Source organism: Canis aureus, chromosome 26 (assembly GCF_053574225.1).
Source record: "Canis aureus isolate CA01 chromosome 26, VMU_Caureus_v.1.0, whole genome shotgun sequence".
NCBI classification, from domain to species: Eukaryota; Metazoa; Chordata; class Mammalia; order Carnivora; family Canidae; genus Canis; species Canis aureus.
In genome coordinates this window covers 35,792,860-35,804,894 of record NC_135636.1, presented here as the reverse complement: position 1 = coordinate 35,804,894, position 12,035 = coordinate 35,792,860, and the positions used below count along the sequence as shown (strand labels likewise).

The window sequence follows — 12,035 nt, the reverse complement described above, 5'->3', positions numbered from 1 at the left end:
CTCTACAAAGGATTGGGTTGAGAAAGGAAGAAGGTGCCAGGATCAATGAGAAGCTGGGGCATCAAATCTATATCATCATCCACAGAGGACTCAGGCTTTTTCAAAGGGGAGCAACCGTGTTAGCCCACAGTTAGCAACCTCTCCATTCTAGGAGACCATGGGAAGAGAAGCTGCTCGAACACCTGGCATGTGTCTCTGTGGAGGTGATAAACCTTGGAACCACGCAGCTGCCAGAGGGCACCCAGAGGAGGAAGAAGAGCCTGGCCCGGGTGTCAGGAGACCTGGGATGCCCCTCAGGGGTGTCCTCTGGCCATTTGGCATCCATTTCACGTCCAGCAGAGAAGGCATTGCAGCATGGTCACGAGGTTTTGGTGCTCTCTGCTGAGCTTGTCTCTCCCCGTGACAGCAGAATGAGGCCATGGGCAGATAGCACGTACCCCGGGAATGGTTTGCAGGCCAAGGAGGGGGGTCCTAACTCCTGGCACCACCAGCAGTATGGGAGGGAAATGTGCTGGAAGCACCATTTCCACTCGGTTATTATCATGAGTACCATGCTTGGCACTACCAGATGCTTTTCCCTCAGAACTGCTTTGTCCACTCATGAATCCTCATTTTCACAGATAAGAACTGAAAGCTCAGGGCTGTTACTGTTTGTTCTAGACCATGTATTCTTAACACAGTGTTATCACCCACAAGAGATGAAAATTGGTTCTTGCAGGAAGGTGTATGCTCAAAAAAAAAAAAAAATCTTCCTCTTCCAAGCGTATGCATAATACGCATAAAGTATACAAACAGCTGTACAGATACATGTAGAATCCATATACAGCCATACAGCAAACCTGTAGAATTAAAATTTTATGAGGGAGATTGAGGGGAAAAATGGCTCTATCGGCTTCTTAGGAGGTGATGATGACAAAGGAAAAAGGGCTGAGAAACTCTAGTCTAGACCAGCACTATCTAACCTGTAGTGACATGTGGCTATTGAGCACTTGAAAAGTGGTTGGTCCGGATCAAGATGTGTAGGAAGTGTCAAATTCACACCAGATTTCCAACACTTGGGAGGAAAAACAGGATGCAAAAATGTCTCATTAATCATTTTGTGAGGATTATATGCTGAAACAATAACATTGTGGATATATTGGGTTATTATTAAAATTAATTTCACCAGTTTCTTTTATTTTTTTTTTAACATGACTCCTAGAAAATACAAAACTACAAAAATGTGGCTCACATTCTTTTTCTAGTGGGCAGTGCTGCTGCAGACAACCATCTGCTCAGAGGAAGTGTCCGGATTGGTACCTGAGTTTTCTGACTCCCTCCCAGGCTGTCTTGTTACCCCGCAGCTGTCTCCTCGGAGAAGATCCATTTACTGTGTGACCTTAGGCATGCCCCTTAACCTCTCTGAGCCTTCGTTTCTACTGAGTGCTTTGTAAATGATAAAACTCCCTCCAGCTGTGAGGCTCCATTCTGGACCCAGCTGAGGGCCTGGGGTCACTGCAGATAGGAGGGTGTGGGCTCCCTGATAACCCAGTTCACCAGAAATGACAGTTCTGTAAATAGCATTGCCACCTGCTGTGTGTCTGCTTCTGGGGAAATACCACATGGGCAAGATTAGAAAAAGGGACAGCTTCTAACCCGAGACCAGCAAAAGAAAGTATTAGAATAAGTGACCATTTTAACCAAGAAGGGAGGAAAACAAAAGCTTGCATTTCTTGTGAGAAGGAGATAGAACACCCCCCCACACACACACACACACATGCAAAATAGACTTTCACAAAACCTTCCCCTGAAAAACAAAAAACAAAAAAAACAAAACAAAACAAAAAAAACAAAACAAAACAAAAAAAACCTTCCCCTGTTAGTAGGGGCTCATAAAACATTATACATATATGCTCTGCTGGACTGAATTGATGTTCAGCTCTCCAGTATGCCCACCCTTTTATTCCTTTCCTAATGCCTAATTTGGGGGGGGGGGTGTAAAATCAATTCTATTTTAATTTCATGAGGAAAATACTGAATGAGAGAAAAATGCAATAGAGTGAAGCTTGAGCTTTCAGCCCCCTGCTGCCCCAGAATATGTTATTATGTGATCAGTGAAGTTCTCCTAAGAAAGCCCTCTGGAATCTACCTCCTGCCTCTGCCTTCTGAAGGGGAGGCAGGAAGCTCCAGGTCAGAAGGAGAGACCATCTGGGGTGCTCAGGAAGTGCCATCTGGAGGCAGGCCCTCCATCGTTCCCCGCTCTCCAAATTCACTTCCACCCCAATCCTCCTGAACTTTGGCTTCTGTATCCTCAACTCTCTAACCTGGAGCTTCCCATGTACCTCCAAATTCCAGGCATGTCCTCTCACTCCAGCTAATCCTGCAGCAAACAGGTTCCCACAGCAGTGTCTCCAGTGTCCCAGCCCCTGGAAACAAGACTGGCCCCATTTCATGAGGACAGCAGAGCCCCGAGGCTAAGCAGGTGGAGTCAAGATTCACACCACCTGGGTTGCAGGCCTGCTCTGCTCCTCAGGAGCAGTGAGAAGCCTGGAAAGCTACTTAGTCTTTGTATGTCTCAGTTTCCTCATCTCTAAAAATGGGAATAATAATGGCACTAGTCTTCTAAACACATGATGATTAAGTGAGTAATGTGTGGAAAGTGCTTAGCATGGCTCCTGGCAAACGTCAAATGGCAATACAAGTAAACTCATAATTGTTATTATTATTGTAATACATTTCTACAAGGAGGTGGGAAGTGGAGGCTGGAGCCTCTGGCTTCCAACCTGTGGTTCCATGATTCCAGATTAGCTGATCAATGTGACAAGCATTTTGGGCAAAAATACCCCCCAAAGGATATGCCTGTCTCAGAGCATCTTACTGGGAGGCTCCTGATGTCCATATTTCTCATTACTGGAATTGCTAACTTTGATCATTTGGTTAGGAAGGTGGCATGCATTTATTGGACATCTACTATGTTTCTTTTTTGGGATACAAAAGTGAATACAATGTTACCCATCCTCCCAAGAAACTCTTCCGTCTGAGGGACTAATGCTGTCCTCATTACTCTTGCTGTCTAACAAACCGTGCCAGAATTCAGTGGCAGAGAGCAACAACTTTACTGTGCTCACAGATTCCAGGGGTCAGGAAATCGAAAGGGCCTGGCAGAGATGGCTTGCCTCAGCCCCATGGTGTCTAGGGACTTAACCAAGAAGACTCAAATGTCTAATCACTAAGAGTGACTGGACAGAGAAGTGGGGGGCATCTGGAGGCTTGCTCACTTCCCAAACTGGTGCCCAGGTAGCAATGACTCCCAGCCTGGAGTGAGAGGGGTTTGCAACCAGATGAGTCCCAGCCCCTGGAAACAAGACTGGCCCCACTTCGTGAGGACAGCAGAGCCCCGAGGCTCTGACCTCTTCATGTGACCTCTTCATGTGCCCCATGCTTCCTCATAGCATGGCAGCTTCTGGCACAGCAGCTTGCACGTTGTAGACTTGAGTGTCCCCCTGTGGACAGATCAGAAGCTGCACTGCCTTGTGACCCAGTCTCAGAAGTCACACAGCATCATTTCCTCCATGTTCTGTCTGTCAAAAGCAATCACAGTCCTTCTAGACTCAAGGAAGGGGACATAAGCTCCACCTTTGGTGGGATGAGTGTCAAAAGTTTGTGGCCATTTATAAAAACCACCAAAAAAAAAAAAAAAAGGAAAAGCACTGAAGGATCTTTCTACTTATACAGTTTTGGAAACTCAGCCCCAAGAGGACCAGAGCTTCACCAACTCGGGCCTTATTGATTATTAAATACATGATTTAATTTAGTGTCAACCATATACCAGACAGGTGTGGACCTAGCTGCCAGGGATGTTTGCCAAGTCCCTCCATAGGGTGGCAGGCCCAGATGGACCCACTACAAAGCCTTGTGATCTGACTGTTGCAGGTAGCCATCGCCATTCCCTGCTCTGGCAACTGGTCACATAGGGGACACGTGGAGAGGGTCAAGGGTGAGGTGCAGGACAGGGTGGAAAATGCTGGACTTTGGCATCAGAATGACTGCAGTTTAAACCTGGCTGTACCACATTCTGAGTTTGTTAAATTTTCATCCTTAATCCTCATTTATTCAGTAAACCTCATTGACTCCTGCTCTGCGCCAAGCTGGGTGCTGGCAATTACAGCAGTAAACAAATAGAATCCAGGCCTTGCCCTCAGTGAAGGATTTCCCCTGGCTGTCTCTGCCAGAAAGCCCATGGGCAGCACTGCAAAGTTCCAGGGAGCAGGGTCAAGGGATTATGCGACTTCTCTCAAGTCTCCGTGCCCAAAGCCAACTGGAGAGGAATTGGTCACGCAATTTAGCAACTTAACCAGGTTAAACTCAGCAGAACAGAAATCAGCTGAGTGTGAAGTTGGAAGGCAAGCAGCTTACATTTAGAAACCCAGGAAATATTGCAATGCAGACTACAAGCAATAGGGAATATCACTAGACAGACTCATTAAGCAAGAAGGTTTCTGTGAAAATAACAAAATCATAGCACCCAGGGCACCCCAGCATGAGATTAAAAGCTGAAAGGAGGTTCAGGCTTCATATTATTAAGCTGCATTATGACAGTTTAGGAAGAAAGAATTTAGAGCCATCAGAGCTGGTGGTGGCTCTGTTTTGGGAATCTGCGTGCGTCTTTGAAATTCAGAGCAGTTTGACAGAGTGAAACTGTCAGAATGTCCCTCTCATATGGGGAAACCAGGGGAGGGGAGGGGAAGACACTGAGAGTGGCCCCAGGGGTAAGGACTAGAGGGCTGTGGTGCTTTGGAGGGGGAGGGGGTGAGGGAGAGACAAGTGTTGACAGGAACACACTCACCTGAAGTGTGTCCAGGAGCTGAAGGCCAAGGCGGTGATTTAGGGAAGGAGGGGAGGTGCCAAGGTAAGTACTCAATCAATGTTGGTTCTTGTTATTACCACCTACTGGCCAGCTTTGCAGCTGGGGTTGCTGGGTGGTGCATATCAATGACCCTGGCCCAACTGGATTCCGAGCTTGCTTCCTCCTGGTGTTTGATCCCGGAGTCACCAGGAAGCCAGGCCGAGTCAGCGAAGGGGATATTGATTGGAAATCAGTAAAAAGCCATGTTGGGCAAACAAGCCAGCTTCCCTTCCGCAACACCTCTTTGATCTGTGGTAACTGAGGGTGTGTACGCAAGACCAGAACAACTCCCTGCAGGGCGGTGGCAGGCCTGCCATGCCCAGCCACTGCGGGCATCATCGTCCCCTGCGCTGGCAGCTGGGGAAGGAGCGCAGCCCACGCGAGGCGCTGGCAGGGCAAACCAAAGTCCCATCTGGGCCTCTGACCCCGGGAACCAGAGAAGCCCGGCAGGCCCTGGCAAACGTTAGCAGAACGCCTTGGCAGGTAGAGGTCACAAAATATATCCTAGGCACTCAGCTCGGAAAGTGGTTGTCCCGGGTTTCAGCGCGGGTTCTGCAAAGACTGAAATCCAGGGGCTTCCTTCCCCCCACTCTTCCCTTTCCTGAATGTCAGCGGCATCTGAAGGCCCAGGCTAGCGGACATTCACAGATCTTCCCGTCTGTGTCCAGCCTGAGCAGTCTCATCCGCCTTCAGGCCTGGCACCAAGTGTTGGCTCCTTACTCCCATATGTCTGGGGATCTCATCCTTCAGCCAGGACTCAAGAGCTCTCGGATTCACTCTCTTCTCCACCCCCTCAGCTTCCAGTCTAAACTGGGCCTTCTGACAGGACATCCTGTCATCGGGATGAGAGCCAGACCCTTCAAAAGGACCCTGTTCCCCCAGTCAGTTCAGTCCTCCTTCCGCTTGCCAGAAAATGCTCCTCTTCAGATTCAGCATGCATGAGAATCACCTGGAGGACCTGTTCAAACAGATTTCTGGGCCCCAGACCTGGATCCAGGATAGGTAGGTCCCAGGAGGTCTGGGATAGGCCCAGGAATCTGTACCCCTAACAAGCTCCTAGGTGATCCTGATGCCATCTTGGCTACGGACCACAATTTCAGTAGCACTGTTCTTAGATTAGGGTATGACCCTGCATTTCTTTTTTTTTTTTTTTTTTTAAGATTTTATTTATTTATTCATGAGAGGGAGAGAGGCAGAGACACAGGCAGAGGAAAAAGCAGGCTCCACGCAGGGAGCCCAATATGGGACTCAATCCAGGGTCTCCAGGATCAGGCCCTGGGCTGAAGGTGGCGCTAAACCACTGAGCCACCCAGGCTGCCCTGACCCTACATTTCTTTTGGTAGCCTCCCCTCTCCTTTAATGGCTCTCTCTTACCCTCAAGATAAAATCTAAACACTCGAGTATTCACATAAAGCCTTCCATGACCAACCTCAAAGCAGGGCTGTCACGTTCTGTTGTATAGTTTGTGCACCGCACAAAGACACACCACTAAGAGGTTCAAATCCACTCAGCACTAGACTATATTTGTCAGGAGGACTGTGGCTGGACATTAAGAAGGGTCTTTTTCTTGTCACAGAGGTAACCTCAGCTCACTGATGTACCAGGGGCTGGGATGGAGGGTACCTGCATCCGCCTGGAGAGGTGCCTCTTTCTAGTTTCCATAGGCCAATAGTCATCCTGCCCAGGAGCATCTCTGCAGCCTCCGCTCCCCCTTCCCCCTTGTCTCCCAGCCCTCTCTCACCTCCTTCACACTCTCAGGGAAAGACTTCCTGGCCCCCAAAGCCTCCTCTATTACGTGCTCCTGAGAACCAGCCTCTCTTCCTTCAGAGCAGGTAGTAGTCCTAATGGCCTTTGCCACTCACTCCTGTGAGTGTGTCTATCCCCCTGACCAGACTATATGCTTCTGAAGGCTCCCCGGTGCTTAGCACAGGGCCAGGGCAAGAGCTCCGTGAATACTTGTCATGGATTCTCCTCCGCAGCCACAAAGACCTCACGGGTACCAAAACCCAGCATGCCACTTTTTGTTGTTGTTGCACCAACATTTTATTTTGAAATAATTCTAAACTTACAGAGAAGTCGCAAAAATAGTACAGAGTTCTGTACCCTTCACACAGCTTCCCTGAATATTAACGTCTCACGTCGCCACGGTGTATTTATCCAAACTAAGAATTCAGGTCAGTGCCTTACTACTGACCAGACCTCAGACATTTTTCTCACATTTCCTGAGTTTTTCCACAGGTATCCTTTTCTCCCTTCTTGGTTCCTGTGGAGCATTTGGATGTCCTGTCTCCTCCTCCTCTGCTCTGTGACAGTGTCTCGGTCTTGCCTTTTCTTTATGACCTTGATGTTTTTTAAGAGTGCTGATCGGCATGGAGTCTGCGTTGGTCTGATGTGTATTTTTTAATAAGGTTTTATTTATTTACTTGAGAGAGAGAAGAACAGTGAGGGAGCACATGAGCAGGGAGAGGGGCAGAGGGAGAGGGAGAAGCAGACTCCTGCCGAACCAGGAACCTGACTTGGGGCTCCATCCCGGGACCCTGAGATCAGGACCTGAGTTGAAGGCAGATGCTTAGCCAACTGAGCCACCCAGGTGCCCCTGATGTTGTTGTTTTTGTTGTTGTTGTTGTTGTTGTTGTTGTTTTTAATTGGTGGGCTGAAATTCTGGGGGAAAAGACCAGAGGGTAGATACCCCTCTCATCACATCATACGAGGGGCCCTTGAGCTCAATATGACTGATCATTAGCAGTGTTGACCTTGATCACTTGGTTATGTGGTGTCACCCAGGTCCCTCCACTTTAAGTTACCATATTCCCCCTTCCACAGTAGGTCTATTTAAAGTGAGGCACAAAGTCCAGCCCACACTCAAGGAGAGAGGAATTAGGCTCTTCACCCCTGGTGGGGAGGGGTGCCAAAGAATTTGTGTTCTGCTGGTGAAGCCACAAGCAGTAGCTAGTAACTTTGGGGGGAGACAAAGCTGTGCAGACATTTCATTCATCCTCAGTGCAGTCCACCGACCTCATCATTCACCCAGAAGTCCTGCCTGCAGCCTTTAGCACTGTGGTGCTCCCATGGTGAGTCCCCTTCCTTCCAGCCTGCCCTCTGAGGACACCTTTCCTTGGCACAGGCCACATTTTGAAATTCTTCTGCTTAATCCCCTTCATGGTGAAGGGTCCCACTCTACCACTGTCAGCCCTGGCTACCCAATCAAATCTCCTAGAGAAACTAAAAACTGTACCCAGGCCAAGCTCTTTGCATCCAGAGCATTTGATGCAGTGGGTTCGGAGTAGGGTGCAGGCATTGATACTCTTTACAAGGTCTTCATGGGCTTTCTGTGCTACGGAGTCTGGGCTAGAGTCTGGAGGACGATGGCCCCAGCCCAACACTCCAGCAGCTTCTTGCAGGAGGCTGTCTGACTCTTTTCTGGCAGAACCGGTCACTCCCATATCTGTGTCATCAAGGACCTGATTTCCTGCAATATCCATCAATGCTTCTGTTTGTCCCCAAAGTCAGGCACTGGGTTAGAAACACCAGGAGCAGCAGTACATGTGTCAGTCATAATCATTTTCCTGCTGTTGTTATAGTTCTCTGCTCTCTAGGAAAAACAAGGGCCCCGTGGCCAGGAAGTCACTGGCATGTGCGTTTCAGCCATCTGTGCATCCGCGCTGTTCAGGAGGAACGTGCTTGCATTTGATTTTTTAATTTTCAGGAAACCAAAGAGACAACAGAAATGCCTTGAATAGGTCTCTTCTTGTGTGTTTACCTCGGAGGTCACCGAGAGGGCAAAGGCCATGCCTGTAAACACTTTTACAGTGGGCCCAAAGGAGGAGAAAACATTTTAACCATTTGTTTTGAGTTAAAGAGAAAATAAAATTAACAATTTTTAAAATGAACTAACCATGTTGGTAGTCTTTTAAGGCTCTACTGGGTTCAGACCTCCAGCGTATGGGCTGGAAGCCATTTGGAGAAAGTCAGGAGTACATGGGATGCAGTGTCCTCTTAATCCCCTTCACCTGTCTCACCCATCCCACACCCGCCTCTCCTCTGGTAACCATCCACTTGTTAAAGTGTCATTTTAAGTGAGATCTAAAGATGAGGAGTCATTAATTAGGTGAAAGGAAGGCCTGGGAAGGGAAAAACATGTTTCCTAGTTGGTGCAAAGGCCCTGTGACCCATAGCTCTTTTTAGACACTGAAACAGAGCCTTGGAATGAATATAAGAGGAAGGTCACAGGAGACCAGCTCATACAGACAGCTGAAAAACCACAGAGTAAGAGTGTGCTCTTAATCCCAAAAGCAATGGGAAACCACTGCTTTTTTTATTCTAAGGGGTGGTGTGACTTGATTCTCCTTATGAAGTGCTCACTCTGGCTTCTGGCTGGGAATCTCACTGACGATGATCAAAAGAGACCCGGGTTGACAGGCAGCACAGCACCTTTCCCCCACTAACTCTTTATTTTATGTTTGCTATTCTAACAAATCTTGCTCTTCCTCCACTTCCACAGATTCACATTGCATTATGCATTTTATGGCCACAGCTCCATCCCATTCCATTTTTCTCACCTTCTGGCTTTCCCTCCCCAGCCCAGTCCCCCACCAACTTCGTAAAACTTGCAAGTTAAATTTTTCAAAGACTGTTTCTGACAAAGCAGTGGGAATTAGATTTGGTGAAGCCCTTCATAAAAAATTGAAGACACGCTATATTAACATACATTGATTTATTCATAGTGTTTCATTACAAGTAAGTGAGGATCCTGTAATACCAGGAAAGGTTAGGAGAGCAGGGGAGCACGGTATATTATATTGACAGCTCGGTGGAAATTGAGTCGCTTTTGGATTGAATTTGGAGCGCAGAAAAGGAATTGGCTAGTAAATAAGGCATGAGTTTTACCTCCTAGTGTCTGTATATCAGTGTGGTTGCCACCAGCCCAGGCAGGGGGGCGGGGGTGGAATTTCAAAAGGATGCACAAGCACCTGGTGGGCTGGGGTTGGCTGCCACCCAGCAGAGCTCTCTGGATGTCTTGGCTCTTGTGCCACTGAGAAACTGGAATCCAGCTGCACTCCGGGGGCTCAGCAATCCCGTTTGCCACCACCCCTCTGGTCACACTGGGCTCAAGCCTCCCAAGCCTGTTCATACCCCCGGCCTTTGCCCAGGCAGTTCCCTCTGCCTGGAACCTAGAATGCTCTCACGTCTGCTCTCTGTTATCCTCAGATGTCAGCTCACATCTGAGATACTTCCATGAGCACACTGTCTTTGTGTATTTGATTCAAATACAAGCAGGTTACTGAGAAGAGGGAGAGGGGAAGGGAAAGAAGGTGTCTGGTGCAGGATGTGTTTTCCAGCCAGCTACCTTTGGAGGTGAACAGGAGTGAAATCCCTCCAGGAAGTCCCCTGGGATGCTTGGGGGGGTGGGGGGGCGGGGAGCATCACATGGGAGGAGCCCAGGGAATGTAGGCATCCTCTATCATCAGTACAGTGGCTGGAGGTGCTAATTACCCCCAGTTTCCTGCGAGCGCTCTCCCCTGGGAACAGCCCCCCACGCACACGTGTCCACACACATACCCAGACAGGTGTTTGCAATGCTTCCCTATGAGAAGCGTGGAGGAGGCCAAGGTGACCAGAGGGAAGGCTAGGGACAGGTTCACCAAGGATCCACAGCACAGGCGCCCCTGCCTAGGCTCTGCTTGCAAAGTGCCCAAATCCTTCAGCCAATGTGTTTCTCCGCCAGGGCTTGCTCTGCTCCAGGTAGTCTGGCCTCTCTCCTCAGCATGTGACATCAATTGCTATACCGCTCCTGCTTGACAGAGGAGAAAGAAGTTACCTCGTTCTCTAAAACCTCTGGTGCCCTTGCCAGAAATAGCAAACTGCTTATTTTTTATGTAGAACTGGTGTGTTCCTGATTCTGCCTGGGTTTGGTCATCCTGTCAAGTAGGAGATGTTCTTGATGGAAGACAAGATGATGTAAGGTGCCTGTGTGGTTGCCTTATTTTGTTCTAAAATGGAAGGCACCTGAGCACAGGGCCAAGCCTTTATTCATCTGGGCTGTACGCGGTGCAGGTCCCAGAATACAGGGCGACACGGGAACCATTTGTGAAGGAGCAAAGAAGTGAAGGAGTAAGTGGATGAATGCATTCTTCAGTTAATGACATGTTGTCTCCAGGCCCAGCAGCTCCTCACGGAATAAGGAGCACAGCTTTTAGAACCAGCAGACCTGGATTTACTCATTGGAGCTACTGCTCTGTCGGTGGGAGAATGCTGCATAACCGTAAGAATGCTAGATCTAGAGCTACACTTGACAGCCTGCATGAATCTCACAAACATAATGCGGAGTGAAAGAAGCCAGACACTCAAGAGTATCTCCTGTATGGTTCCATGCATATAAGGTACAAAACCAGACAAAATGAGTCCATGCTATTGGAAGTCAAGATAGAGGTTATCCTTGCTGGCAGGTGCCGGGGTTCGATCGGAACATTCTCTCTCTTGTCTGTGTGCTGGGTTATATGCCTGTGTCCAGTGAGTAAAACTTCATTGAACTGTAGAGTCTTCTGTATGTATGTATGTTATACTCTAATAGAACATTTTTAGTAGAACTAACTAGATGAAACAAACACACAGTCCTGTGTTTGTCACTTTAACAACTATAGGATTTAGGAATATGGCACTCAAAATGTGATCTATGGGGGCTGGTGCTGGGATGCCAACTGTTTTGTTACTTTCACAGCAGAGCAAGTGCAGAAATTGAGAGGGAACACTTAGAAACACTCATCGTACCTTGACACCGCTGCAACACTCAAGTGTGTGACGAGGGGATGGGTCTCGTTGCACAGCGCGGGCCAGTTTGGCTACTACCAGACTCATGTGGTGAATCACATGTGATGTGGTCTGCAGATTATTATGGTTTAGCAGTGGACTGAGAAACACAAAACTGGGCCTTCACCATAGAGGGTCTGGAGAGTGCTGATTTAATGTAAGTTACTTCCAGTTGAGCCTCAGTTTCTCCAACATTAAAATGAGAATAAATATCCTAATGTCCCAAGGTTTGGGGAAGAGGAACAAAGTAATGAATGAGAAAGCACCAGAGGGTGCCACGTGGAGTAAGGGACATGGGACCTGCCTTTTTAACTAACCTTCCCAACCATTCTTACAGGACGCC

General features: G+C 48.3%; 1 protein-coding gene across 13 annotated transcripts in view; it reads left to right on the top strand.

Moving 5' to 3' along the window:
* PTPRT (protein tyrosine phosphatase receptor type T) overlaps positions 1-12,035 on the top strand; it is a 1,037,422-nt gene that overhangs the window by 726,924 nt on the left and 298,463 nt on the right. The window lies entirely within an intron of this gene.